This window comes from Lolium perenne, chromosome 3 (genome assembly GCF_019359855.2).
Source record: "Lolium perenne isolate Kyuss_39 chromosome 3, Kyuss_2.0, whole genome shotgun sequence".
NCBI lineage: Eukaryota > Viridiplantae > Streptophyta > Magnoliopsida > Poales > Poaceae > Lolium > Lolium perenne.
In genome coordinates, this window is record NC_067246.2 from 69,324,700 (window position 1) to 69,331,573 (window position 6,874).

The window sequence follows — 6,874 nt, forward strand, 5'->3', positions numbered from 1 at the left end:
AGATCGCCGGTCACGCCGGTCACAAGCATCACCACGTCGCCGACCACGAAGATGAACATTACCATGCTGACATAGGCATTCCGAATGGGCCTGCCAAATAAAGTACCTGGGGATAATTAAAGGCCCACGACCCGAAGATTACAAAGTCCGGAAGCCCAATAAACATCAGTATGGAAGATAGAGATAGATTAGGAATGAAGAGATTTGTATGTTTACGGGACGAACTCAAAAGAGTCTCTCGCTATTGTAACTTATATGGCACGAAAGCCTCGACTCCACCTCCTATATAAAGGGAGTCGAGGGAGAAAGAAAGGATCGAATTATTGTCAACACAACCCTAGTTTTCATAGTCGAGCACCTATTTCGGCTGAACCTTCGAGATCTACTTGCCCTCTACTTTCCGCGAAATCTTAGTCTACAACTTGTAGGCATTGACAAGTTAAACCCTTATCACATGCCACCACCACCATGATTATCACCTCTCACTTCTCACCTATCATCACCATGTCACCGTCCATGAAGACGGCAAGCGAAAAGTTGAGCAAAAGTAGTCCAAACCTTACTCACACATACGTACATATTACAATATACTAGCGAGTCATTTATCTTTCCGTGTATGTACACCGAAAGAAAAACCTGTTAATATGAAAGTCATGCAGAATGGTGAAGTGAACCTACTCCTCAAAGGAAATTTCAAACGGTTAAGCTTGTGAAACGAATTTGGCAAAATTTTCTCAAAACTTCATACACAAAATTGAGTATTTACGACTGATGAAACTCGAAATCGATTATCGAAATTGGTTCATATCATCGACACGCATATTTTTCATGTGCATCTTATTTTAATTCGATTCAGAGTATGGTTGTATTGATTTGAAGAGAGTGTATATCGAGTAGTGTAAGGAGAGTGAGCCTAAACAAGGTTACATCTGTGAAGCAGAGGAGTGAAAAGAATGAATCCTGAAAAAATGGTTGATTCGGTTAAATACAGTCAAAACACTGTTTTAAGAATCATGCGATGCAACAACGCAAGTGAGAGGTTCTTGGTCAACTTCCCATCAGCTGCAAGGATAAATGAAGTCTCTATCTATGACTGGGTTACTCTGAGAGATGCACACATCAAAGTAAATGTCAAACAGTGGTCAGATGAAAACCTTGCAGCTGGGAAGCTGGATACAGTATGGGTCAGGGCTAAGAGAGTTCCAAAAACTCTGAAGAATTACCAAGGAATTTGTGAAGTGGGCTCAACTCTTGGGCAAGTTATTGAAGTGGACATGGAAGCTTTTAGGAAAGATGGTAGCATAGGATTCTTGGTGGGTGTGGTCAATCACAAGAATATCCCTGCAATGGCAAAGCTTACTACCAAAAAGTTGATGATCTACTACATATATTTCCAAGTAGAGCAGGTGGTAGAGGAAGGTTGGTAAGGCCAGAGGAGGAATACATTCAAGAATTTGATGAAATGGAAGACACTTTATCAAAAGATTTGAGGGATAGAAGAGAGAAAAGACAGAGAATTGAAGGAATTGAGGGGGCAGATAGGGAAGGGCATATACAAGCAAGTGAACAAACAAAAAAAGCTTTGGAAGAAAGGAGAAGGAAATTAAAAGGCAAAATGATCTAGATGCAATTGCTTTGACAAAAAAGAAAGGATCTGCTACTGCTCAAGTTTCAAAACAGCTACAATCTGAGGGAGGGACGATGGGAGCAGTAAAAGAAAACATGGAGATAGAGGGAGGAAATCTGATAGAAGAAACTGGTGACAATGTGAAGGAAAATGAGCAAGAGATGGAAGATCAAACTGAAGACTTGGGGAAAAATGAGAGAGTGGATCTCTCTGGAGATGAAGGGGACAAATGTTTGGAGTCTGACTCATCCTTGAGCATGACAACAAAAGTCAACAATGTTCTAGAGGGAAAATCACCAAATCATGGGAGGAAGAAGCACAAGGATGTGGGGATCTTAGAAGAAATTGAAGAAGCCAATGGGTACAGATTCAGTAACAGGCTTGCTCCAAAAAGTGATGTTCCCATCATGGACAGGGCAAAAAATATAGCTATGGCAAAAAATCTTCAGTCGTCACAAGGTAGTAACACTCTTCCCACTCTTGCTAACACTTCTGATTATAGGATTTTAGACATTGCTAGCAAGGTTGGAATTGAACTTGGTACTACTCTAGATATGATTGATACAAACTTAGCTCTAATAAGAGAACAGGAGCAGGCCAGGGTTAACATTTTTATGAATAAAAATGAAAGCCCTGAGGGAATCGAACATTCAGTAGATATGGATAACTAGTGATGTAGCCCCGCCTATCGTCGACGCTACACCATGGCCAAAGAGTCCCCCAAGTGGACCGACAACCCTAACCCACGCTACAAGTGACAAGGTGAACTCCTTCCTCTCGATACTCGACCTCAACGCCCACTTGAATGGAATGCTACCTCATGCCAATGTGTTATGTGTCATTAGGTGCAAGTCTCATCAAGGACATGAGGAGGAGGAGGACACACCATTGAAGAGGGAGAAGAAGAAGAGAAAGAGAGAAGAAGAAAGAAGAAGAAGGGAGGAAAGGAAGAGAAGAGGAGTGGTGGCCGGCACCTCCACCCAATGGTGGCCGGTACCTCCAGCCAGAAGTGGCAGGCACCACCATCCAATGGTGGCCGGTACCACACACATAGGAGGTGGCCACGCGGGAGGAGGCAGGCCCGGTACTACCGGCCACCTCTGGCCGGTACTACCGGCCGGCCAAGGCGCGCCCAGCCTCAGCCACAATGGCCGCACGGGAAGGAGTGACTCCGGTACCTTGCCTGGAGCCTCCACCCAGGCCTGGCCGGTACCTCCGGCCGAGGTACCGCCCGAGGTACCGCTCGTGCGCCAAGTACCCTGGACACTTGCTCTCCAATTCGAAGACTTTCCGGTACCTCCACCGGAGGTACCGCCCATGGTACCGCCCGCACGCAAATCAACCCAGATCTGAACCGTTGATCGCCATCGTGCGGCTGTAACTTATTTGCCTCTTTCTCCAAACTACCCTTGACTTGAATCTGGCTATATGTCCCGTGCTGCTCCTTTGCAAGGTTAGACAAGATTTGGCTTAGAATAGATTTTGAGCTTTGTCTCCCTAGAACTATGTTCTTTTTATCCAAGGCACTCTTGTGAGATTTGGATTGTGTTGTGTGAGATTCTAGTGTTGCCCACTCTCTCTCTCACAGCTTGATTCAACTCCCATACCGGTCTCTCCGTTCGGAATTCTACCGCGTGTCTCTTCCGGGTTGATTCTATCGGCGTGGTCCATCAAGCCACGGGAGTGTAAGTCGATTGTATCGGGTTGGTGTGCTTGTGTGTTCTTCGTGTTCATCGTGTTCTTCGTTTCCCTTCTTTTCCCCTTTCGATTTTGGGTCGAATTCGCAAGATTGGGCCACAATCTAGGTCTTAGACCTCATCATATGGTATCAGCAGCTCAAGGTTACCGTGAATTTGACCCCCCACCCATCCAATTTCGTCTCTGAAAAATTTCCCAAAAAATCCCCAAAAATAGCCCTAATTTGCCTTTTGATGGATCTGCGATTTTGTTGCGTTTTGAGTGGTTTTGATCCATGGATTTGGTGTCTCAAGTGTTCATCTACTATTTCCCCCACTTTCTATCCACAAATTTCTTCAAATTTCGAGTTTTGGGTCAATTTGGCTTGCTTGGCTCAAGAACAAGCAAGAACAGGAGAGAGAACGCGTGCTCCCAGGGAAAGAACATAGTGGCCGGTACCTCCAGTGGAGGCTCCAGGCAGCCACGAGCGGTACCTCCACTGGAGCCTCTACCCCAGGTACGAGCGGTACCTCCACTAGAGCCTCCACCCAGGGGCAGGCTGGAGCCTCTACCCCAGGTACCGCCCGCACCTCCACCGGCGCTGCCCATCACCACCACCGGCTCAACTCGGCACCCTTCCTCCGCCAACCATCACCACCACCCCCTCCGATGCCGGTATAACACCGCAACCCCTCCCCACCACCGGTGAGCACCGCCGCTGCCCCACCACCACCACCGCCACCGCAAGAGCACCGATACAACCGCCGGCATACCACCGCCACCGCCACCGCCGCCATGCTACTTTGACCCGACTTTTCTCCTAACTTGTGTTTGCTTGTTCCGGTTTGAGTGCCTTGTTTGTGAAACTAACCCGCAGCTCCGACGCAAGCGACGACATCCTCGGCACCCCGAACTTGCAACCGTACTCTTGACACCACCGCCATCATCGCAAGTTGTGTGTTCCGACACCGCCTAACATTTTCATCTAGGTATAACTTGCTCCCCACATTGTAACCCCTCTTCCTTTTGCGACCTATCCTATCGAGCATTGCTTACCAAGTGTTGCGAGACATTGCACGTGGCCCCGATTGTGAGGTGTGTGTGTAGTGTGGAGTCAAGCTTCTAAGCAAAACTCGTGTGGCAAAATAGCAAAAGCGAGCTAACGCTTACATAGAGCGAGAAAAAGAAAGAAAAGAACAAAAAGAGTGCAAGTACCATCATACATACAAAAGAGTGCAAGTGCCACCATAGATACAAAAGAGTGCAAGTGCCACCGTATACAAAAGAGTCACAAGCTTTTAAGCAAAAGAGAGAAAAGAGAAGAGAGGCCGCGTGTGAATCTTGTTGTCTCTCCGTTGCAACCAAAGCTTTGCCTCTCCTTGTGTTAGTGTGACACCGAGCACCCTTACATACACTTTTCCGCTCACTTTTTGGTTGCACTAACCCCGCTTATCCCGTGTGTGCGTTCCATATCTTTTCCGTGTTTATAGTGATCATCGCTTTGACATTTGATTTTTGGATTTCACCCACTCTTGACAACATACTTGATTTCGGATTTCGTCTTTTGGCTTTCCACCATACTCACCTAACACCATATTTGCTAGCTTTTGCGTGTGCTTTTGTGTGAGTGCCCGATACAATTTTTTTGACTCTCGGTTAGTTGGATCACCCCGATCTTATCATACCACGGTAAGGTTGCGAGGTAGTGTTCTTCCACTAACATACACCATATAGATCTTGTCGTGCTAACATGGATAGCGAAGAAGAAGATACGGAGGAGTACACGGAGTACTTCGAGGAGGATACCTCTTCAAGCACCGCGGATGTGGAGGAACATGTGGAGCTCTACTCCGACTATGGCTCCGCAAGCATCATCGGCATGTCCGACATCGAGGAGCTCGACAACGACCAGGGCTCCCCAAGCATCACCGACATCTCCGACATTGAGGAGCTCGACAACGACCATGGATCCCCAAGCATCATCGACATGGACGACATGGTGGAGCAACGCCACGAGTACGACATCGACAGCATGGCGGAGCCTCACCTCGACCCCACCATGAGCAACACCGGTGCCTCCATGTACCCCTACTTGGCCAATGGAGCTACATATGAAGATAGAGGACCTCCACGATGGCACCATCATATGGATCATCAAGAGCGTCCCCATCATGAGCGTCATCGACACACTTCTCCGAGCTCCTCAAGGCGCCACTATGAGAGTGCTTATGCACAAGATCGTCGACCTCAAGTACATCATATGGAGCATCAAGAGCGTCCCCAACATGATCGTCATCGACACTCTCCTCCAAGCCCCACAAGGCACCGCAAGCAACATGCCAAGTCGCATGAGCCATCATCTAGGCATGGCAAGGACCGTCATCGACTCACACCATCTCAGGATAGTCGTCGACCACTACCACCTCATGGTCTCCATCGACATACGTCGCCACATGATCTTCGCCGCCACAAGCCATCTCATGTTCGCCATCGACCAACATCCCCCAAGGATCTTCAACGACACTCATCAAGACATGGTGATGAAGCACGAAGACGAGAGCCTCGACATGAAGGCGACAAACACCATCATAGGGTGTCTACCACTCCAAGGATGGAGAGGGCACATCAAGAGGGCCTTCCTCATAAGGCGACTTCCACCTCTTGTGCCACCACCACAATGGCCCCTACCTCGTCACATGCCTATGGACTCCGATGCTACAAGTGCAAGCAACAAGGCCACCCTTTACGGGAATGTCCCAATCTCCTATGTGAGGTGTGCAAGGCCAAGGGTCACGTGGCATGGCAATGCACGATGCCAAGCGCCAAGAAGCTCTACTTCGACGAGCTAAATGCACAAGTCTCCAAGATGCCTATCGCGCCCACACTTCAAGATGAAGATCAACAAGGTCAACTCAAGGATGATGTGGATCCAAGCCTAGCTCTCTACTACACCACGACGCCACCACTTGAGGACGACTTGGGTGGCGATGGAGTTGAGCATGGTGAGCATGGGATTATCCCTTCACCGATGGAGGCGCATGGAGTTGAGATGGTTGAGCATGGGAATTTCCCTTCAACCAAGGAGGTGCATGGAGATGAGAAAGTCGAGCCTACTCCCCTATGCTTGCTTGATGAGTTGGTACCAATCCCATGTGAGCATGAGAGCCACTTAGCCACTTGAGTGAGAGTGATAGTGAGTTGAGTGACTTCCACCCCATATGTGAGTTTGAGTGCTTCCAATTGGAGGACATGAGTGATACACAAAGTGAGTTGAGAGAGGTAGATGATAGGTCCATGGAGGACATCGCTTTGGCTAACAACTTAACCTCTCCCTCTTTGGTGTCTTCTTATGTTACTCTAGGTTCCACGGAGGACGAGTTCCCGATCATGGAGACGATGTACATGGTGCATGAAGATGATGATATCTCACCATGCTTGCTCCAAGATGGACATGTCGACCACATGGATCCTCCTACTTCCACAACACCTACTTCAAATGAGTCGGCCTCCAAAGGAAACAACATAGTGTAGGGATTCGTTGCATAGAAAAAAAAAATTCCTACAGCGAGA